Source organism: Nipponia nippon, unplaced genomic scaffold (assembly GCF_047370975.1).
Source record: "Nipponia nippon isolate SJK-2023a ecotype South Korea unplaced genomic scaffold, ASM4737097v1 scaffold_9, whole genome shotgun sequence".
NCBI classification, from domain to species: Eukaryota; Metazoa; Chordata; class Aves; order Pelecaniformes; family Threskiornithidae; genus Nipponia; species Nipponia nippon.
The window spans coordinates 9,594,529-9,619,494 of record NW_028262413.1 but is presented as its reverse complement, the minus strand read 5'-3'; the positions used below and the strand labels follow the sequence as shown (position 1 = coordinate 9,619,494).

General features: G+C 40.4%; 1 protein-coding gene across 3 annotated transcripts in view; it reads right to left on the bottom strand.

The window, feature by feature from the left end:
* Window positions 1-24,966, bottom strand: part of TAFA1 (TAFA chemokine like family member 1) — a 241,215-nt gene that overhangs the window by 81,379 nt on the left and 134,870 nt on the right. The window lies entirely within an intron of this gene.

The window sequence follows — 24,966 nt, the reverse complement described above, 5'->3', positions numbered from 1 at the left end:
CAACCATCCCTATTTCCAGGATGAGCCACTGTCGCAGACTCATAGCAGGGGGGCAGTTACAACCTTTGGGGTACGTTGCAGAGACAACACTCCTACCAAATATATACATAGTGCTATAGTGTAATATGTTACTATAATATGCTTGAGAAATGTATGGTACCTGTTTATTTATGGACAAAATAGCTTACAAGCTTTCAAGCTTTTCAGGTACCTGAACCTGTACTGAAGTTTTCCTGAGGTATTAGACTTATTGAAAATGAGAGTTTTATCAGCAGTTTGTATAGACATGGGTTCAGAACCTAAATTTCCTTTTTTTTTTTCTAATGTTCTCCATGCACAACTGACAGTTTGCAGTGTAGCCGATACATTGCATTTTTTCAAGATATCTATCATTGCTTCTGCATCAGAACTAAATAAAACTCCTTTGTGTGCTTTTCTGTAGCATGGTATTGGCCACAGGATGGTCACCTTTGAATTTCTGCTCTGTTTGGTTACAGAAAAAGCCCCTCACCTAATACCATTCAAACCCCAGCCTGGCACCTGATGAATTGCAGCGATCTCCCTAACTGGGACAGTCTGGGAAGGACCCCACCTTGGGTTCAAATGTTTCCTCACCCTCTTGGAAAGCATCAGGTTGGCCACCAGCATCTGGGCAGCTCTTGGAGCCAGCAGGCACACAGGCTGTCTGGCCATCAGTGGCACCTGGGAAACCATGGTGGGGCTTTCAGAAGTGTTTAGCAGCTCTCAGGTCACAGGATTAGCAATAAGCAGAGCACCGTTCATAAGGGACACTTTTTTTTTTACCATATTGGAAACTCAACACAGTTAGAGAGTAATTTCTTTCTCATTGCATTTTACCACAGTGTTTCAGGCCAGTGGACAGATGAGCTGCAGATGTCCTAAACAGTTGTTTGTTCCCAGAAAATTATACAAATAAGCACAGACCACGTACATTTTTTCTTCATTCCAGCAGTGTTACTTCTGTAAGTTAGAATTTTGTCCACCTTGTAAATTTGATCTATAAAGCTTTTATGAAGTTTTTGAAGAGTTTCCATTGTCTAGAACAAATGGATTATGGATGCAGAGATGATCATGACAGAGGGATTACGAATGTTTGCAGAAGTAATACTATTTATTCTCAGGGACACTTTACTGAGCAGAGGAAGTAGCGTGAGACTAGTGTGTGTGTGTGCGCATGTGTATTCAAAGGAGTATATCATATGTATTTTCTTCACTATAAAGAACACATTAGATGCTAGTTCTAAGGAATTGACAATCTCTATGTATGTAAATAATTTTTTTATAGAAAGATTGGCATTTTGAGTAAAAATGGAATAGGGCAGAGGGGACTGGCCAGGTTGAGAGGGGAGAACTCAGTTAATTTCTCCAGTTCATTGACTTATGCCTCAGTAAATATGCTTATTCAACACAGTTTACAAGGCTCAGCACTGAAACAGCTGGATGAAATGCTGTGACCTATATTACACAAGAGAATGGAATACATAATTCTAGTGACACTTTCTGACCTTAAAAATCTTTGAGTCAATGGAATAACTCTGTAAAAAAAGAAGTTTCACACATCTTTGAAATGCTGAGTCCATGAACCTTGAAAGAAACCGTTCCATGTATTCCCTTTTTTAGCTTATTTCCTTTTCCCCATTGTTCAGATGTTAAAGATGTTCATATACATAAGGAGATAGTCTAGAATTTGATGCAATTATATCTCTGCCTAATTCACTGGAGTTAGAACAATTAAAAATGTCAAAATATCTTCAATTACGTTCATTAAAATGATAAAGCAGAGGCCATTTATTATGAAAAAGGGAAAAGTGTATGACATTTTTGGCATTATTTTGGAAAAACTTCTTTTCCATCGTTACACCTGAGTTACGCGTATGAAATGTTGGTGTTGGCACATATTGGTGCCAAATGGAGACAGTTTCACAGCTCAGCTCCGAGGACAATGGACTGTTTCTCTTGGCCTAAAACAGGCCAACAAAGATACTCCAGTGGCTTTCAGAGTTACAAGGGCTTGCGTGGTGGAAGGCACACCATACATGGAGCTACCTAAGATGCTTTCTGCAGGGTCACAAGCAAAAATCCATGACTATGAAGAAACTACAGAAAAATGAACAAGAACATGATTTATATAAATTATTCTTCTTCAACAGAACTGTTTGCCTCACACTAGAGGCATGGGTGGGATTGATGATGAAAGAGAAAAGGTTGCAAAATAGGAAGAGCAGAGAATTACAGTCAAAGAAGCAATAAAATATGTATCACGGGGATGACTGGGCTATTTTATGTTGAGGCTGAAGGTGTGGAGCTTTCTCCAAAGGGGAAGAAATGGAGCTTTCTCAAGGGGAAGAAATTCCACTCATACAATTAAGTAAGATCCAAGAAAGAGAACTTTAAATCTAATGGAACCTGAACAAAGACTAATACATCTTGACAGAAAACTTCTAAGTGATTAGAAGACTAACCAAGTTCTCTTTAGAGACATAATGATCTTTGGTAGGAAGGCCAAAAGATTTCTACTACTAGTCAACTGGAACTATATAAATAGAGTAAAATTTAAACTTGATTTATATATAGACCTCAAGTTCTGAATAAATAAATAAACTGGACAAACCCTAGTACAGCTAGTGGAAATAAAATAAGCTTTCTGGCTTTCCGTTGAGCTTTTTTTTTTTTTTTTTGTAAGAGAAAGCAAGCTGCAGGTAACAATGGTTAAATTATTTTCCAGAACTGGGGTACAGTCTAAGTTAGATTTTGGGTAATTAGTTGTGTACCAAGGGAGTAACTGCAAAATTTGATCCAGATCTGTACTGTTAGGTGCTGCCAGGAGTTTTAGGGGGTCACTGATTTGGAGTTCTGACATATTGCTGATAACAGCTAATTACCAAGAATTATACTGTGTTTACTGCCAGTGAGCAATGCATACGTACAGGTTCAAAAATTTCATATGAGGAGTAACATAGTTTCTAGAACAGGACGAGTACTGGTGGAGTGAAGGGGCAATATCCCCCTGGAATATTTCAGCTTTTTCCTCATTCCTTCTGAGTTTGCTTTCCATATACATTTATTACTTGCGGATTTAGTTGCACAACTTTGAGCTGAAAGCTCTCGGTACCTTACAGAAATGTCCCCTCTTATTCTGTGTTTTCCTGATTCTTTTAGAGGTGCTGTATGACAGAGGCAACTGTTCAATACAACATGAAGTCTGTTTTACTGGACCACCTTCCTCCTGTTTACTCCCACATATGTGCTCCTGTAGATGCAGTTAAAAGAAAAGGGAGACAGAAGCAGCAGTGCTTTTGGTTTTCTTATATGCTTAATTATATTTCTAAATTGGATGAAAAGCAGGGAAATGCTTAATGATTTTTTTTTTCCCAAATCTTTTCCTTCCAGTTTTAAGACCAGATCTTCTCAAAGGCATGCCACAGGCAAAAAAAAAAGAAAAAAAAAAGTTGAATGCTTTGCCTGAGTACAAACCGTGCAGGTAACTAACTTACAGACGATTACAAGTTAATCAAAATTGGAGATCTGTAGTACTGTTGAAAGGTTTGGGTATCTGAATTAGCCTCACTGGGGGCAATTCTTGCTTATGCAGGACTAAACATCAATTATTTCCATGGCTGTGGGAATTGCTGCATTTAGCAGGCAAATGGAGTACAGTATATATGCATAATATATGAAGACAGTGGAAATTCCACATCTCATTTTCCGTATAAACGGTTTAACTGAAATTTTCAGTACAAATGTTAAAAAAAATAAAAATCACAAGGAATGCCTGTTAGATCCAATCTCCCACCTACCAGACGAAGGGAGACACTGTGGGCAGACTCTATATAAAATAGCTCTGTGACAAGTCCTTGATAAGCCCAAGAAAACCATCAGCTCTCCATGCCCAGGACCTCCGCAGCTTTGCTGAAGAGATCTACTTCTCTGTGAAAAGCTATCAAGTTTTGGAAGAAAAGATCAAAGAGCCCAAAGACAAGCTTCATAAAATCATGTCAACTTTGTTAGCAGCCCTTGGTTTATCTAAATGGGGAAAGCTCTGTAAAATTAAGATATACTGTATGTTAACACATAATGACATTTGGGTCTGATATACGTATGATGGCTGCTTGAATAGTTATCTTTTTGTCTGGATAGAGATAATTGTAGCTTAATGTTGAGCCAATTATTCAAAAAGACACCAGGGGACTCACATTAACAACTAGTTAGCTTCCAAGTTTTCAGGTGAAAGCAAAAGGTGCATTTCAACTGTTTGTCTACAAATATTCAGCAATTATACAGCTATGAAGACATTCAATAACACTCAGTAGTCATGGCAACCTGCTTTCACTTCATTTGAAATTGAAATTCAAAGAGCTATTTGACTGGAGTAAAGTATGCCATTTTTTTATTCTTTTTTGATTTAGGAACAAGATTTTAAACTTTTGTCCTATGTTGTGAACATGTCATTATGAATATTATATCCTGGCTCTACTGTTGCCTAGTTTTCTATTTTCAGTTCTTTTTCTATTTATATGTCATTTACATTTCTAGTCACTGTCTCAGTTTTACTTCAGATCTGATGGAAATATATTAATGAACTGGGCCCTTCCACCTGTCAGCCCTTAGCTTTCCCTCCACGTACCCACACTTTCTTTCTCTCCTTTTCCTTCATCCACATACAACGTATCGCATTAAACTTTTAGATGTAAAGAACATGGCAACTGACAGCTCTGTGCTGTTCATTTGAAATTATGTTCTTGTTTTCAGCTATAACAAAATGCAGCTAATTTCAAGCTGCTTTATATTGCTTTTTATTTCAAAGTCACAGAGACAATGTGGACACAGCTTCTCAGTGCAGATAAAATGCCTCCTTGCATCAGGGGAAGTCAGCAGCCAAGGCAGCAGTAAATGGATACCACATCAGCCAGATCAGGAAGATGGGTAAGGTACCAGCTACCATGGTCTTACATGCTAGCCCACTAGAGAAACTGTTTTAACCATACAGGTTGACACACCAAACTCTGGTAAAAATCTGCACTAACCGACAATACAGGTGCTTGATTTTAACCTTTCATGTACCTGTTTTATACCCTAACATTTCCTCCACATATTTGGGAATAGGAACCCAACCTCTGGGGACAAAGGGATACGCACACACAAATCTGACAGCAGTCATTAATGACATAATATTATAACAACTGGGTCTTGCAAAAAACACAGCATGCTTTAAGTTCGGCTGGAACAAACACTGGTTCAAAATTATTCTGAACCCTTAGAATCCTTGGTGAATATCGTATTGGTATTTCCAAGCTTGAAACCACTCATCTCAGATAAACCTGTTCATACTTATTTTGCTTTCTTTCTATAAAGCAAACAACTGCCTAGATAAAATCTGAGTTTTTTCTTTTATCTGGCTCTGAAGGGTCAGTGGAGGGCCGCAGCTGCTGAAGAGGGGCTGTTGTGGACTAATGAAGGAGGTGGCACAGAAAACACGCATTCATAGACTCTGCCTGTTGTGCTTTCTTCACTTACCAGGTTTGGGGCAGGGAATGATTTTTTTTCTCTGTCAAGTCTGCAGGGCTTGCAGGATGGTTTTGCCTTTCTCATTAGGAGAGGTGAGATTTTCTTGCTGGGATCACCCAGGTACCTCCCACTTCAGAAGGTGCGTGGACTCCCAGCTCTCCTGTCCTCTAAACCCCAGCCTTGGGGTGGGATATTTGGACCAAACTAAATGCATAGTGTTTAAAAGCAAAGCAGAGGAAATAGTCATATTTTGTACCCTTATATTCCCTGAAACTACCAAGCTACAAAGGTGGATATAGGCCAATAGTGACTTTTCTGCATACAAGAAGAACTGAAACAACTATGAAGAAGTAGTTGCATAAACTTGCAAGTCAATAAGCCAGATAGTTTTGCTAAGATCATTTCCAGGTAATGTTCCATTCCCAGTGGAGTTTCCTATTGATCAGTAGTTATTTTTGCGTGCAATCAGCCATAGACTTGAAAAAGCCCTACCTCTCTCTAACAGAGCATCATCATAAAGTGCATCAAAACTAGAGAGGACCTTTTGATTACAGTGTACATCCATTTGTTATTTTATTTCTTCTATCTGTCTTCTATTTGTTTTTTACTATTTTCTTTTTCCATCCCTTAGAATCAATAACAGCTCTGCCACAGTGAAACACCTGATTTTTGATATTTATAGCAGTTAGAAGATGCAGGAGTTGCCACAGGTTAGAGAGCATCAGTCCTGCACCATCATGCTGAAGTCAGTGGTACCCTGTGCAGAACGGGACCTCCACCAGCGGATACCACTGTGGACGAGGGTTTAGACAACTGGGTTTTCAGCTGACTTTGTGCTGAAATAACATTTTGAATGACTGTCTTCTGACATGCTTGGAGCAGCCTGGGAGTCTGCATACTGCTAGCAAAGGCAAAGGCAGAGTTTATTTTGTAGGAAACTCCACACCTAACTACTGTTCCTATCCACAACCGGTTTTTTTCTGTTGTATTCTTTTACAAGAATGATATTGTCTGTGTGAAACAAATATGTATTTGTCTTTAACCACCGCTAAATGTAGATCTTTATGAATGCAGGTTACTATAGTTACACTGGCATTATGGGTAATTCTTTCATTATAACTGCTGCATGTTTGTATATAAACAGCTGAGCTGCATTTTTTTTTGCTTTAATCTAAGAAGCCACAGGAAATGCTTTGATTTAAAATTTGCTGATCAAGCCTGCAACATTAAAAATGTGAGATCGGGGTGAAATCAGCATAATTCACTGCATTATTAGTTTAAAACTTAAGGAAAAATGTGCTTCAGAAAGCTGAAAAAATGTTAGAATGATATACATGAGTGGGTCCAAAATCCATTATGATTAAACATGTGCTTAACCATTTCACAGATTCAAATTTTAATGCCAAATGATAGGCTTCTGTTAAGCAGACCATGAATATAAAGGCTTGCTGTATGCTAGTGTTTCTGTCATACATCCAGATCTATTAAAAAGGAAATCTTCCTACTCAAATTCAAATTTGGGGTTTTTGGGGGTTTTTTTTGGTTTTTGTTTTGTTTTGTTTTGTTTTTAATGGTGTGACCAATCACCTCAATAAAATGCTTCTTATTTTAATACCCTTAAAAAAGAGTCAATAGCAAATTAGTATTTTAATATTAATTTCAAAGAGAAATGGAAGACCCAACATAATTCTTCTACTACTTCTTTTGGTAAGAGTCCCGAATTCACTATGAAATTTACTACCAGAAGTCACCCTGATTTCTTAATGAAGCAATCCAAGGATTTGATAAGAAAAGCCCACGATAACATCCTGCACTTCTTGCAAATGTCTTAGGAGCATGCCTGCTTTATCTGACCTGCAGCCATAACCACAAAGCAGGGGTTGAACAGCTTTGAGCTTCCACGAAACATTGCAAAGAAGATGAGTGAGACAACTTGAAAAAGAAAAAGATAAAGAGCATCACTGTCCCCAGCTGGTGTCTTGTGCAGCAAGACGCACAGGGGAAGAGCAAAGAGGCTGAGAGGGAACCACAGCCTTGAAAGGGGATGTCTCCAAGATCAGCTGGAGGAAAAGGTTGGGATTACTGAGCTCCTTCGGGTGCTTCTCTCTCAAGGACTCCTAAAAAATCAGAATGAAGCAACAGAAATACCAGAGTCATTTGCTATAGCCACTTTTCCCAACAGAGGGAGAAAGCCAATAAACAGTTTCTCATGAAGGCAGACCAAGACCAGTCTATCACCAGCACATCCATCTCAAAATAACATGACCCCGATTTCATAGTCTTCCCCTTCAAAAATCAGCATGAAGTGCAGTAGAGAGCATGAAAGTTGAAACCAGATTTCCCTTGGGAACAGGCTGAGTGTTTCAGGAACCAGACAGACCTGCTTAAGACCAGTTCAGCCCACTGCACATGTGGTTTACAAAGCCCTTGTATTAAAAGCAAGGTAGGATAATGAGGGTTGTAATATCTCTTGTAGCATTAACTATAAATGAACATATTGACTCCAAACCAAAGTGAAATTCACAAAACAGGGGGATGCGGCTCATTGTCCTTAAGCTCTTCAATTTGGGTTAATTAAGATTTAAAGCGCTGTGGTTTTGTACCTGAGATTCCAGCACATCAGTAATTAATATTAAGGAAGAGACTTAAATGGATAATAATTGCAATCTGAAGGTCCATCCCCATGCAATCCACAACGGCTCCTGCCTACCTGCTCTAAGATTTCAGCAAAAGGAGCAGCTCTGCTAACGTCAAGATCCAGAAACAGTTTAAGATACTTTTTGAACTGCAATAATCAATAGAAGAGGAGAAACCATGCTCTTTATGATCCATGCTTACTTTCGCTGAATATGCATGAACTAGTTTACACTCTCAAGTCTTTTTCTGGATTTTTGTCTAAATCAACCTGCCAGCCACTCAAGACCTGAACAGAAACTCATGTTGCTTATGAAGAACCACTGAACTCATTGACAGCAAGTATGCAAAGACTTAAATGGGCATCTTCAAAACAAAGGACATGGGATAAAAAGTAAAGACAAATTTTGGAGGGTTTCACCCCTATCTTCCAGCAGTAGCTGTTCCTACTAATTCTGTTCCTTGCATCTTACACATTGTAACTCATATCTCAAAATCTCCTTTATTTTTCTTTTAATTTAGCTGTTTTACTCCCAGTTTTGTCTTTTGCATTTAAGGCCTCTGACTTTATTCATGCCAGGTAGGATTGCTTATTTAAAATAACACATTTTTAATATATGCATTAGTGCTGTTTTAGAAACAGAATAGTCTCTACTTGGTCAGATTAGTGTATCTCTCATTTAATTACAACTCGAAAGGTTAGAAAGTTTTATCATGCACACATATTCTCTGGGAATTATCTCACTCTAAAATATAATTAATCATCCTCTGTCATGCTTTTATTATACGCACTGCTCTCTGGAGTCATTCCTTTATTTCTTCTTCATTCGTATTCCTCTGACCTTCCTCTTCACTCTGTTACCACAGACCTCAGGTGAATTTTAGCCGACTGCTCAGAAATGAGTGGATATTGTTAAACCCATTTGTCAACCACATTATCAACTCACAAACATGAGATCTCTGCATATGTTTAGCATTTTCCATATATAGCAGTCCAAGTATTAACATGGATGGCATCTGTCAATGTTGACTAAAATTAAATTTTGGAACTACTGTAAATAATAAAGCAGTCATATAAAGATTATTTCTCTGGAGCATAAGCTACCAGTAAACATGATTTGCATATTGTGCTTACAGCTGTTTCAACATGAACTGTTTGCTGTGTTTCATTAAAATGATTTGATTTGTCAGATTCTAGGATAGTTGCAAGTCTACATATACCAGCCTGGATGAATGTGGTGACAATTCAGGTTTTCAGAACTATGCACATGTGTACTGGATTAGTGAGTTAAATTGAATAATAAAGCTTAAAAAGAGATCATTAATCACATGTTTCTGACGAGAGAAATGAAAGAGGGAATACCTCTGAGAGATGTTCCTAAGAAACAAAGAGTACAAATAGCAAAGCAATGTCCCCTGTGAAAAGAAAACCTCTTTTATAGACTTACATCTCGCTTCCATTCAACACATTGCAATCTCTTCTATGGACTTAGTGGAAGTTAAACTGGGACTTGGGCATGAAACTTAAATGATATTTCCATATAATACTCTTGATCTAGATAATAAAGTTCATACATCTAGGAAATGTTTTACTCTAAGTTACAGTAAATCTGCACAAATAATTTTTTTCTTTTCTCATGAACATTTTCTCTATCTATTTCCTTCTCCCATAACGTCACAAGAGTCTAGATTTTCTCTCCTCTCTTTTCCTCCCTATACACATAAACACAGCAGAGCAGCAAAGAGCAGGCAGAAATCTGATTTCAGCTATGGAGCTGTCTCTTCCCAAACAGAAAAATTGTAAGATGGTGGAAAGACTGGATTAAAAGGAATCCTGTGCTGTGAAGGCACATGAACACACAGATAACACTCACTGAAGAGCCACAGCACTCATCTTTATGATTAGGGCTGCATTTTAGAGTTCAGCTATGCCAGAGAAGAGCAACAGAGAGAACATCATTGACATCACTTGGAGTTCTGGGGCTAATTCATCTTTATGCCAGACCCTCTGGGTGTAACCCTGAGCCTGGTGGGGCTGTCTGTGAGCTTGATGCTGGACCCCAGGTGACTTCAGCTTCCCTGCATCACATCCCCCAGTACATTCAGTCCCAGGTTGTATGGGAAATTTAAAAGGCAAATATTGTGAGTAACTAGGACAACAGCAGCTGCCCTCTTTTTTGGTATCTAGCCTTCCTTTCCACCCCCCTGCTTCTTGCTCTCAGCCATCATAAGAAGAGGACCTTAAGAGGGGTCCTAGATGTGCACTGTTTTTCCTCCATTTGCAGAGCGTACACGTTAGAGAGCAGAACAGAGGACAGGTACTGCCTGGCTTTGCACTCTATTGCAGACAAAGCAATAGAAGTGACACCCACTTGAACAGCTGTGTCCTGAGCAAAAACATTTTGTTTTTGTCTTTTCTGCCTCTGCAATTCCTTGCTCTTCACAGTCCTGAAGTATTTTTCAACATTATTGAAAGAAATAAGGATACCAGAGTGAGAGATAAGGATACCATAGTGTGGCACTAAACTTTTATAGCATTTGGACATCACTGAAAGTGTCAGCACAGCTTTTAAAGGTGTATTTTCCAGCCAGAAGCCAACCCAACATGGAAAAGAAATGGATGTGATTGCAGGGGTTTTGCAGTAATTCTGATTAACCAGTGCTAACCTGTGAACTTTGGTGGTTAGCAAACGCACATCATTTGACTCCTAAGTCTGCAGTCCAAAGGCAACGGAGAAGTTTCCACTGCTCACAAAATATTACAGAAATTTAAATCCTACATTTGCCATAATAATCAAAGCTTTAACAAAAATACACATGGAATAACTGTTCATTGAGTGCATGTCCAAGGAAAGTGCTCTGCAAAGTATTTTGCAGCAACAGAGTCTGTCTCAGAAAGAACACACATGCAAAATATTTCAGCAGAAGAAATTCTCTTGCTAGTCACAGACAGATAGATTTGCTTCCAGGAAAGCCTGTCCACTCTCAAAAAGTCTGCTAAGGAAATGTAATGCTTCAAGAATGCTGCAACAGGGAGGAGAGAGAAAAAATAGCTTCTTCTGTTTCCCAGCCAATTCCGAAATTGAGAAGGAAAATGGTTTAGGTCAAAATATTTATGCTTTTTCAACAACAACAACAAGACCTCTGCATTTAGCATAGGCACAATCTGAAATGCTTCATTTAACCTAAAATAAAGTATTTTATTATGTTTTTGGTTTAACTCCCGAACAAAAGATCGTTTCCTTTTTTAGTATGTAGAGCTTTTTTCAAAGTAAAAAAATGCTGATTTGAAGCAAAAAGCTAAGAAGTTGGATCATTAAAGCACTGAAATGAAACATCTTGGCATTTCCCATGAAATGGTTTTGAATTCTCTCTTGTTCCTATATTTTTCATCAGGAGTTATTTATAGGATTTGACCCAAATTCTTTTCTCCCCAGCTAGCTCCTATTTTTCAACTAATTTATTAGTTGTCCAGTAAAGTAGTGCCCAGATCAAAAGGTAGCATCTGTTTAGTTATCTAAAAAAAGCAGTAAAAAAAGACTCTTAATACCTCAGACAGGGATAACAATGGGAAGAGAAGCCTTTCCTTACTGTACTGCTATTTTTCAAAAGATTTCCTAAGAAGGGGTCTTCACAATAGACAAACTGTGTTCAAATGCAACTTCTCTGATTTGATGACATGCTCCTTACTCCATGTCAGCCCACGGGGACAGTTTTTATGCCTCATGCATATGCCAAAGCCCAAGTATTTGTTATGAAATCACATTAGTGCTCCAGCTCTCCATGCTCTAGGCTCTGATGATGGGATTTGGAGCCGTGTGTCCTCCTTTGCAACACATGCAACAATTACCATGAATTTCCATGCATTTAAACAGCAACTCGTGCACTGGGTGAAGACTTGGGCAGAAACAACCATATTTCTATGGCCAATGAAACAAGGATTTGGGGTATGAAAACCACCAAGTTTTCTCCTAGCAGATACGTTAGCTGAATCAGATATGCCATGTGCAGTCTGGATTTTGCTCAGGAGCTATGTTATGAGCAGCAGAGTAGCTACCAAGGTATGCTTGCTCCGGTTTTTTACTGTTTTCTTTGCTACCATTTTTCAACACTCGTGTTATGGTTTTCAATTTGAAGCAATTTATTGGAGGCAAATTCTTGCCTAGATGCTGACACCAAACAGCACTCTAGAAGTTGCCACAAAGACTACCTGTGGGTAATTGCTAAACTGGCAGAAACAGGTTCTTTTATTTTAGTTAGCAGAAAGGTTTTGATATAGTTCAAATTATATAACCACATTTTTTTTCTAGAAGGAGAAAGACAGACCTTATTGAAGTCAAAATCAAAACTCCCATTTACTTAAAAGGGCCAGAAAGTTAAAAATCTAAAACTTTTGTAACTTAAAAAGGAGAATCATAAAAGAGCCAGCTATCCCATTCATTTACTGGATCTGTCTGAAGAGTCTGGTCTGAGTAGCTTTTTTTAACCTCCAATTTTTTTGGAGAATATTGAAGAAAAGAAGTGACATGCAAAGACAAAAAGCAAATGGATGATTTTTTTTTAATTCTGTGGGGAAAAAAGAAAAAGTGATCTTAGTTTTAGGTGCAAGTTATGAAAAATCATTGTAATTTGTACTAACTCAGTCCTTACACTTTCATTAGCAAAGGCTGCTGTCTGCACCAGATTACTAATGATGGCTTTGCGATGGCTGTGGCACACTCAAACGCTCTAAACATCACACCGAGATTGTTTTTAGAATCACACGACACAGCTATTATCTTGCAGCGCAACTGCAAATCTGATTAAATAATGCAAGCTGCCCCAGAACAAAAAGTTTTTGAAAGCATTTGTTTGCATACTGAAGTCATCAATGTTATATGAAATAACAAAAATTTTAAAAAGATAAAAGAATGGGCACTAGCAAATTCATAAACAGACATTTACACTATCAATCAAGTCAATTGCAGTGAGCAGGGAGAATAAGGAACTGTGTATTACCCTACTGCAGGACAATATGCATAAGACCTTGATAGAGCATTAAATGTTTCAGATGGACAGCAACAAATATTAGGTATCTAAAACTATCACAAATCAGCCTGCTAACAGCACACAAGCAGGCTTGCAATGACCTCAGCACCATCACACACACTCTTATCTGCTAAATTGCTTTGCGGTAACCTCACCTCATGTCCTTGACCATACTTTTAAAAGTATTTGTCTCTTGCTTTCCAAAGAACTGACAGTCCTTCTTTGGGGCTTCTGAATACCAGAAGGATGGGGGGGGGGGGGGGTTTAAAATTTATTAACTATTCTTGCTTTTTTTTCTTTGTAGGTGAAGTCCGTTCCTCCTTCTTACTACCGATAGGCAACTAAAGACCTAAACCAACTTTGGAATATGGTATTCATTCATCACATGAACAGCTACAGCTTTAATTGGCCAACAGGCAGCTGGCTGTATTGGATTTCCGTGGTAAGGTTTTGGTAGCAGGGGCCTGCAGGGAGTCTTCTGTAAGAAACTGCTAGAAGCTATGTCCAATAGAGCCAATGCCAGCCGGCTCCAAGAGAGACCCGCTGCTGGCCAAGTTCGAGCCCTTCAGTGACGGTGGTAGCGCCTCTGGGATAACATATTTAAGAAGGCGGAAAAAAAACCCTGCGCAACCGCAGCCACGAGAGTGGAGTGAGAGTATATGAGAGAAACAACTCTCCAGACACCAAGGTCAATGAAGAAGGAGGGGGAGGAGGTGCTCCAGGTGCCGGAGCAGAGATTTCCCTGCAGCCTATGGAGGTTAACGGTGGAGCAGATATCCGCCTGCAGCCCATGGAGGACCCCACACTGGAGCAGGTGGATGCCCAAAGGAGGCTGTGACCCCATGGGAAGCCCGTGCTGGAGCAGGCTCCTGGCAGGACCTGTGGAGAGAGGAGCCCACACTGGAGCAGGTTTGCTGGCAGGACTTGTGACCCCACAGGGAACCCACACTGGAGCAGTCTTCCTGAAGGACACTCCGTGGAAGGGACCCACGCTGGAGCAGTTCATGAAGAACTGCAGCCCATGGGAAGGACTCACGTTGGAGAAGTTCATGGAGAACTGTCTCCTGTGGGAGGGACCCCATCCTGGAGCAGGGGAAGAGTGTGAGGAGTTCTCCCCCTGAAGAGGAAGGAGCAGTAGGGACAATGTGTGATGAATGGACCACAACCCCCTTTCCCCATCCCTCTGAGCTGCTAGGGGGAGGAGACAGAGAAAATCAGGAGTGAAGTTGAGCCCGGGAAAAGGGGAGGGGTGGGGGGAAGGAGTTTTTAAGATTTGGTTTTATTTCTCATTACCCTACTTTGATTTGATTGGTAATAAATTAAGCTAATTTCCCCAAGTCGAGTCTGTTTTGCCCATGACAGTAATTGGTGAATGATCTTTCCCTTTCCTTATTTCAACCCATGAGCTTTTAATTGTATTTTCTCTCCCCTGTCCAGTTGAGGAGGATAGAGCCGCTTTGGTGGGCACCTGGCATCCAGCCAGGGCCAACCCACCACATTGGCAAACAAAAGGATTACCTATGGCAGTGTGTGAAATGGGACAGTTTCAAAGGATGCTGTGAGAACTCATCCTTTGAAAAAGAAAAAACAGTTTTTCAAAAAGGAAGGATTTAAAAAAATGGTAGAAAACTTCAATACAAACCAGTCTTTTGTGTGTAGGTATTTTACAATAGCTATAGGACAGATGTTGATTTTCTTAATACACACTGAATATTCCTGCATGAAGTAAATAGGACATCCCAGTGGGTTAACTAGGGGACCTAGGACTGCATCATCCCACCTCCTGGGTTTGGTGTACACCACTTCATGGTGGATGGTGTTCGCTGCCCCCTTGAATGCTCTTTCAGCTAGAAGGAAAATGGGCAGGTGAGTATGGCCCCACCACATGCCACAGTCAGCTTACTGAGCCCAGTCTGAAGCCGGTGGAGGAAAACACACCTCTCCTACCATTGCAGAGTCCCCTTAAACCAGGCTGGTGCTGGTGGTGAGCAACCCATGTTGGAGTCCCAACTGCTCAGCAAATGGAGAAAAGTCTCACACTGGCTAACCCAAGCTAGTGAAGTATTACTCATGGGGGAAATATGCTTTCCTCTGTCTTCCTTCAGGAACGTCTTTAAAACATGCTTGGAAACCCCTGAGGAAAATCCACTATACAAATGCATAATATGGCTATGGTCAGTTTTTCTCAGTCCTTCGTCTCCTTTCTATTGAGAGTCTCTCTCCTGGTCTCTCTACAGTTTTCTGGGATGGAAGTAATTGACTGTGTTATTTGTCTCCATTTAGACCTTTTTCCCCCTTCTCTTTGCATATTCTACCCCCTCCTGCCTTTTCTATTTATACAGCAAACTTTTTGAGGCAGAGGCTTTCTCCTGCTCTGTCTGTACTGTGTCTCAAACCACGGTGTCCCATCAATGCTCTGTCTGTTGGCACAACAATAATAGACTTGATAATTGTTATTGGTCCATGCTATTAAAGTTACATCAGTGACATGAATGTGCAAAAACATCAAGCTGCTGGGAAGAATATCTGTAAATATCTTAGCAGATGTCATGTGTGTGTGAGAAGCTGAGGTAAGGAGCTAAACAAGTACAAATCTGTTTACAAAATGATGAAAACGCTCAGAAAGCGTGGAATTAGTTGGCACAGCACAAAATGGAGGTATCGTGGTGCTAGATACTTACTTCACCTATCCTTGTTTTACATCAGGGGTCATACTCCATTACCTTTTGCTCCAAGCTCCAAGTCAAATTTGATTAGGGACTAATCTGATTCCACATAATGAGAATACTATTTAGGACGCATGCTTTAAATGTGGCTTTTAGTCCACAGTTTGTTAGGTTAATGAATTTAACAATTGAGATGATTTGTACGTTCCATGGATGATTTGGTATGGAAGACATTTGTAAAATGTGCAAAACTGGCTAAAAATGGCATTTCAAGCAAAACAAGCAAATAATTACGGCTGATGCTACAACTTATATTTGTCCTTCACTGATACACAGGTAGTTAATATTTTTCAGATGTTTTTAAAAGTACAGTTAGAAAGCATGAAATGAGGAAGAATTTCTTGGACAGATAAAATGCAGGAAGAATATTTTAATTTTCTGAGCAGATCTAGTAAAGGACTTTGGTGCTACAACTCCTACACTTACACAGTGCCTCCAAACGAGTATGAAAGATCCCATGCTTGGAGCACAGAGCATCTGAAATCAGCACTCTTGTCTAGCTAGCCATCAGCAGATGTGGGTCAGATGTGGGACTTAACCCCCACTCACCAAATGCCCTACTCCCAGCTCATTTCTGTGGGAAGGTCCCACCCAGGACCCTCTCTGAACACAGGCATCCACAGCCGTTCTTCCAGAACATGGGCTCTGATCAGTCCTTTCACTTTTAAAATGTAGTTGATGATGCTGGAGCTTTCCTTTTTACTGCACAGAAGTGTTGTACCTAAAGTATTCAAGCAGCAAAGCAGAGGCACAGATGCCCTCATCATCCACCTCTGCTGAGTACCCCGGTCATTAAATAATAGGCAGAGCAACCCCATGCTGCTGGGTAGTGGAGATAACAAGAAAGCTGATAACTCTCTCTGGAAAAGTAGAAGTCCTGGATCCTGGACCCTGCTTCCAGAAGTACTGGCATATTTTATCCAGTCACTTCAGGCATGCTGTTAAACCAAAGCTTTTAGGTAACCCCAGAAGTGGGTAGCTGGATGAGCTTTCAGCATTGCAATTTCAAACACAGGAACATGAATTTTGCCCAAGCCTTACAGTGATGCTCAAGTCCTGTATTGAATTTGTCTTGCTCATTTCTACTCCAGGACCTGAGATCCAATTGCTTGTCAGAAGCACTGAAACAGGGTGGTGGGAGAGCAAAGAAACTCTAATAGCACTACAAATCAATAACAACTTTTCTTATATTACAAGTTTGTTGCAGCACAAAGCTCTGCAATCAGATGCTGCACAGATCATTGTTCTTTTTTAAAGTTTGGAGGCATGGGGACTCTATTGATCAACAGAGCACTGGGAGATTTCATGCCAAGCCAGCTATTCTAGGGGAACAAAAGTTGTATTTTCCAGGGCATCACCAGGTTCTTGAAAGCAGCAGCAACAAGGCCATCTGAACAATGTCCTTACAAAAAAAAGGAAAAAAAAAACCCCAAACATCTACCATGGTTACACTGCATCTCAGGGCTCACTCTGCTGTGTTCCCTTAGAGCTCTATTGCAAAGATCATCTTGCTGCCGGCATGTCACAAATTTCTGTGCACCCCACAGTAGCTTCAGGGAACGTGAAGTTCGCTTTCCCTTTCCTCATTGAGCCGAAACCAAAACCTACAGGAAGAAGTGCTGGTGCCTCCAGACAGAAAGGATGACAAGTTAAAAAAAAAACCTGGAGGAGGAGGAACCTCTTGGTGAAGAGATGCCAATCGATGCCTGGAAGGAGCTGCAAAAGGTGATGAGACACTCCTCTCTGGTTCTCACTTTTAAACACTCACGACACAGCATATGCCACCTGTGGCCATCTGCCTTCATTTAAACCCATTTGCCTTTACAGTAGTTTAAATATCATTTACAAATACACAAGATGTGAGGTCAGCCCTCTGTGTTGCTGTGAGTGCAAGCTGGCCCTACTCTGCAAGGGGAAGAGGAGCTGTCCCCCTGGCCACACCTCCTGCGTGCACCATGGACTTGTTGGGTCCATGTGGAAATACAGATATATGACTTCAAAGGGCTTTCAGTTCTGTCACACAAAACCCACAAAAGCTCAAAATTATACTGTTCTGAACCATTTTTGTGTCATCCTATTTAAGACAGAAGTAGTATCTCTCACTTTGCTCTCCTGCTGAAGCAAATATCTCTCTGTTAAGTGCTCGGGGTATATCACAGGATTCGCCTTAGGGCAGAGACTGTAGTGACTACATTTCCTAGCTAATGAGCATCTGAGAAAAGGTTGTACAATGAAGAGAAAAAGAAGTAGCAGCAATGCTTTTAGTTAAATATCAGTCATTTGATCAATCTTATTCCAGCTTGATGTGAACATAAAAACATTAAGGTCCATGCTGTATCTTACTGAGCTATGAGTAGCAGACACGATCTGAAGTGGATCATGCCTCTCCCACTGACAATCCAGGATCTGTGACTTTGGAACAACCAGTTTAAGTACCTGACAACCCGATAGACATTTTATAAAAGGTACATTTATTACAGGGTACATCCTAACTGACACAAATTTACTCAGCCAATTTTTGCCGGCTGAGGATCTTGCCTCGGAATGATGACAGCAGGCCAAGCTGGAGGAACATAATGAGAAATAAACAGTTGGTGTAAGTTCTGCTGTTGTCTTGAAGTGCCTCAATTGAGTTTAATGGTGACTGTTTACAGCACAGAGTGCAATACCAGTCATAAAGTGGGAGAGCAAGCGAGCAGATGACAGGGAGAGAAAGGGATATGCATTTCCCTTTCCCAGAGTATGTTACAGAAACTACAGCATTAATTCTTCAAACTTCTTTCCTTTGAGATACCTCCTTCTATAGATCTGATGATACTAGGACGTTATATAGTCCAGCTTTTATAGAAATAAGCTCGCAGGACTATACTAATATTAGCATTTAGGAGAATTTATCTGGTTGAGTTAGCTTTGGACACATGTGCATTCTGTTGAAAAAGCACACGAGGGAATCTTCAACAAGAAATAATCATTGCAATGAGCACAACGCTGAAAGCAAGCCCGGTTGATTGCTGGATGCTCACCAACACATTAGAGATCCCAACAAGTATGTGCTTTGCTTGGGTATTTAAACATATCTATTGCTTATATCTTCTTCACGGTTTGCTTAACACTGACCTTCTGATTTCAGCTACTCATAATAACCAGAAGTAATTTGCCAAAGGTAACAACAGTAACAAGTAACAACTGTACTTAGGCTTAGCTCCCATATTGCCACAATAATATAACTGTATTAGCATCTGATGGCAGGGAAGATTTCAAGTCCCAGCACAGTGAGATAAATGTTACTAAATGTTAGACTACTGTGAAAGATTCAACAAAACATAATTACCATGATTATAGGCTATAAAAAGTAACATTACAAAAGAGCTCACTTAATACAAAGGATAAGAGGAACAAAAAATAGATTTCTGTCTAGAGGTCCCTTTTACACAATTACAGCACATTTCAGCAGTCGATACAAAAAGCCAGGTTGTTGTATTCAGAAAAGCAGAGAGAATCGGGATTTTCATTAAACCAGTGGTATCTCCACACTTTCCTACCTCCATCTGGTCCTACTGGTTTTCTTCGGGTGAGAGTTATTTTGACAGGCCATGACCAACTTGTCACCCCACAAAGGTGTTAAGACAACATATTTTCACATAAGGAGTTTCACATGACCGGCACTGGCATATAGAAGGAAAGGGACTTTGAAAGGGTCCAAAGCAAACACAGCAGTAGTAGGGAAAACACATGAATATGAACTGTCCCAAAAACCAGCCTCATTAGTGGTCTCCCACCTCCTCTGGCTGCAATCTAAGTAAAGAATTTAATCATGACACGATCACAAAGTGCTGAAGAACACAAAGCCAGAAGTTGTTCAGAAACCCACAGCATATTCATTTATAGCCCTGGGAGAGATATACATTTCTCCAGCAGCTTTTCAGGCCGATGCATATATTGATCCCTGCAAGCTGCCTCCTTCAGAGAGGCTGCACAGCAGTCCTGTTCACATCTACTGCACGTCCTCATCTCTTCTGGAAATAACTGTGCTCCTAAGAGCAGGACATCCTGGTTTTACTCTCTTCTACCTTCAGACCCCTCCAGAATTCACTTTTTATGTCTATGCCGAAAATTGAGTTACAGCAGCTTCCATATCACCTTCCCACTCTTCCTTCCAAACTGGCAAGCCATCAGAACCTCTTTTTTTTCCTAAATTATAGCCACCAACAGGAAAAGCAGAGAGACAGCAATGGGTATTGGGCAGGGGGCCAGTTTCGGTGGGGTTTGGAGTAGCTGAGCTCAGCAGTGCCATCGCCCACTCCTTGGTGTCGGGAGCAAACTGCTGATGAGGCACCAGTATAATCTTGCTGGGCTTGTAGACTAGAAACAGGGTGTCGTACTGCAGGCAGGACTTTGTTCCCTCTGCTGTTGTTCAGGTGATAGGCCTGCCCGCACTATGGCTCTGCAACAGAGTTTTAGGCCTAATTATTTATTATTTTGCGACTCAGCCACAAGCACTGGGACATGGCATGGTGGGAATCTTTTACCTGTACAGAAATATTTGAACTTCAGCTTTGCTTAGGATTACTTTACATGATTTGCCGATCACTTAACATGACTAATGATCAAATTGGAGGTAAAAGTTTCCCAGTGAAAGTGATAAAAATCAATGAAAGAAGCCTTTACAGTCATTCCAATTATTTTCCAAATTCAGTTAATAGGTGACAAATTAATGCTTAAGCATATTGGGAGAGTATGTGCCCTTTATTTAAACAGCAATATAGATATCAATTAAAGGACAAATTAGTTATACCTTTTGACTTATGTGCAAAGAAGAGAATTGCTATAGTATTAAAGAGTTTTTTAACTAGTGGGTAGTCTGGTAATTAGGGAGCTGTCAGAGCTTGTTATGTTATCTTGCAGCAGTTGGTGTTCAAAATACTTCTTGCCACTCATGATCTGAGTGGGATGTTGTTAATAATGCAGCTACAGTCTACAAGAGTTCAAAGGGTAGAATTTAATTACGATACTGTAAATTCTTAATTTTCAATTACTATGACACTAGAGAACTGCCCTTGAGAAAGGGCAGATAAAAGACATTTTGGCATTTACAAATGTATGAATAAATAGGAAGGCAAGGAGAAATAATATTTGCAGGATTGTTACATTTGCAAGTTCTGCAGTTGCTATTTTAATTTATTTTTGCTGTACCAGATTGCATAACAGTTTTCCCATGTCAACAGTTACAATGCATCATTTGCAGATATTATCTCACTCCAGGCAGCAGTTTCGAGGCCATCAAAAATAATACTTTGATCTTTTATGTATTGTAAGCCCACACGCAACTGATGGTCACAAGAGTTATGCACAGAAAATAACTACCTATTCTAGGAAAGCCCCTTATTTTGAATCAAATGCCCAGTTACCTTGCTAAATCTCCTCTATCATTGAATTCAGAAGACCACCTAGGCCAGTGATATGCAAATACTTGGGAGAAGGCCTTTCTCTGCCCTCCAGTTTCATCACTGGTGACCACTGACCTTACCACCAAACTCAGCAGTATAGAAATGATCTGGCTTCACCACCAGCCAAATTCCACCTGGAGGCTGTGAACCACATTGGAAATGATGAATCAAGGTATCCCGCTTCCTCGCTTAAGCTCCATTACTAACTGCAATTGAATATACCCAGCCCCAGCATACAAGAAGACTTTTGTATGAAAGACCGTATATTCATTAGAAGGGGTACAAGAGATTTGAAGTCAGCATTAATAAGGAAAGCAGAAAAGTAGAGAAAGAAAGATTGCCTAGATAAAATAATTAAGTTAAAAAGGCAAGTAACTTTTGCGCTGTGGGCAGTACTTCAGTCCTGTTCAGGAGGGAGAACACTGAACATTGGCCACATGTGGCCTCTCTCACAGGAGAGCATCATCCTTGTGCTACCCTTAACGTCACAGCCTGTTATATATTGCCTACAAGTACACCAAGTGCATTTTGTAAACCTGGTTTTCTCTCTGCCATTTTCAGAAGTGCCAACATGAATATTCACTCCAGGGCAGTGCAGCTCAATACAGAAACTTACATATAAAACACTCCCTCGTGCCTGCGGTGAGGTGAGAAGCAATGCTACTTGCCCTCATCCGCATGCAGAGTCACGCGCAGTGAAGGGCTCGCTCACCACCTTTGCCTGCAGCAGGAAGGTTTTCAGCATCTCTTGTACTAGGAGTTATCAGAGTCGGTTCTGAAACAATCCTTAGCAGAAGGATAACAAGCAAATCCCCTGCATAAAAGGGAAATAGGAAACACTCCATGACCCTGGGACATTCCTTTTATCATTGAGGAGCACCAGTGACTTACATTTTAGACTTAGTCAAGTTACTGTGGCTTAACAAGTTACACCAGGCTAGTAAAGGTGCACTAACCATCTAGGTGCATGCTCTTTGCCTGCGGCAAGTGCAAGCTAATGCAGCTTCTCTTACACCTTAGGGAAACAGCTTTTAGGACAAGTTGTGTTACCTTGTGTTCACCACAAAGACTGCAGACTGTTACAGGCGTTGAGCTGACCGGTCGTGTTGTTACTACAGTTTACTAATTTACAAGGGAGCCTTCAGCAGATGCATCAGCCACTGGATTTCTGTTTCAGTGAGAAAACCACTCATCACCTGCAGAACCTGACCTTCCAGATCTGCTGCAGGTCTGCACTCCCAATATTCATGCAGTTCTGAATACCAGAGCTACCAGTTTCACAGCTCCCAGTAAAACTGAGCAAGATCAAACTCACGGAAAACTCTGTGTTCCTCTCTGAAACTGCAGGTGATTCTATTTTATGATGGGCTTTATGTCAAATTTCACAAACAACCACTATCTGGGGGACTGCAGCAGAAATCATATTTGTGGGTGTTTCCTACCAAACCTACAAAATAAAAATGAGTGCTCTAAGGCCAAATATCTAAAGAAATCTTTTATTCAAGCTGAATAAATAGCTATAATTGAATCCCGTGAAACAGACTGTCATTGGTGGGGGAAGGGATAAATAGCCGTAATCGAAAATTTACGTAGCGTGAGACTCTGCAGCGGGAAACTGTGCTATTAAAGTATTTTTTCTGATGTATTTTTAAAACATTTATAATTTATATAAAAACACCAGGTGGTACCTTTAAAGTTATTTAGCATGAAAGTCCAATAAAAAGCTCCTTAGGTTTTAACAGCGTGATACAATAGCTCTCACAGTATGTATAGTTTGCCAACTCTTATATTCAGTAGTGTAGGGAACAAAAGCACAATACTTAGTGCTCTCTGTCAAATCAAGAAAAAGTCATTTCACCACTTACAGTGATTTACATGCATAGCAAGTCAGTCCAAAATGCAGGTGCCTTATCCAAGAAAGGAAAGGAAGCGCAAAAGGTCAGAAGCACCATCACAAGCACTAAATACAAAGCCGTTTCATTAGGTTTTCACAGATATGAGATGCTGAAGGAAATCCCAACTGAAGCATGTCCTTCAAGTAACACACATGTAGCACTCTCCTAATTTGCTTAGTTATTCAGCAGTGGAGATCGTGTCAGCTTGTTAATAAGGCAATCAGCATGTGAGACACCAACACAAAGTAGTAGGAAAACAACCTGTTTTCAAGTTGTAGGTGTGCAGAAATAATTTATTTGGGGTCTTTAATTTCCAATTCTGAGCTCTGACTAGTCCCTTGCTTTGTTTTTTTGCAGAATAAAAAATAAAACTAAGGCAAAAACTCTAGCCTCAGGTCCCACTGTATAATCTCTCACTACAAGGCAGTGGGAGTCTATAGATATGGCTGAGGGCAGATGTTGTCTCTGTGCCTGTGATTACTGATTGGAGGAGGTAAGAAGAGCAAAGAAAAGAAAAACAGAAACAAAACTTATTTTATGTAGGACAGCTGCTTTTTCATGCTTTGGGCCACTAAGTACCATGGCTCTAACTTTGACATGGACCAGCTTTGAAAAGTCATGCAGCAAAAAGAAATCATGATTACACTGGCATCCATGGTGCAGGCAAATCTATTTTTCGTTACTTGTTCTATTATCAGTCAAGACTGGTGGCAACAGCACCAACAAAATCTAAGCCATTTTCCCCCTACTACAGCTTCTAAGAGCTGCATGTGGTGCAAGTCCTGCATCTCCCAGCACTCAGGGAGGTGACGTACTGTAACATTTTGCAGTGACAAACCTGCAGACCTGTTGAAAACAGGGGGAAGAATGGCATCTTACCAGTGGGAAGGGTATGTAGGCTATATGAACCAAGGACCCAGCAGTGCCATGCATGTACAAACCTGTTTCACAACCAGCCTGTCTGCCAGCAGCATCACAAGACTATTTTGAGTGGTTTGATTTGTCCAGTGCACAGAAACCAATCATACTGGATAGGGTGAGAGGGGGGTATTTTTTTTCCAAACACTGATAGTCAATTTTTTTCTAGACTGACTCCCACAAACATAATCTAAAAGTGTTACAAGGTGGTCTATCAATAACCTATTAATAGATTATTTAGTAGACCTTCACACTAATCCAGATAAGCATCATGCACAAGCTGAGGAGAAACCTAACAGTTGTCAAAAAACTGAGGCACTACCATCAATTCATTCAGCTCAGTTAATGGTCAGGGCTTGAGAGAGAGCATAACAGTAGCTTCATCTTGGTAAGGAATTAACCACCACTACTTATACTCATCATCAAAGGAAAAAAACCTCAAAAAAACCCCTTTTACGTGGCAAGAACACAACTCTGCTCTCCGATCCTGGGGGAAACAAAGGTTGACTAATCCCATCTGCTCTCAGATCTGGGTTGGCCCACAATACAATGAAGCAACTCCAGTCATCTTCAAACACAAAACTCCTGCCCTGGTGCCTGTATCACAGGCTGAGCACTGCCATAAACCCAGCTGTTTGCAAGGCCCTACCACTAGGCAGATCTGTTGAGACTGAAATTGCTCAAAGCAAATTTAACTGGTCCATGGTCTGTGAGTCAGGATCTTCATGGTCTGTCTCAGGATCTTCCTGCAGAAGGACAGCAATCTGGAGAGGAGGATTCACAGCTCGCTTA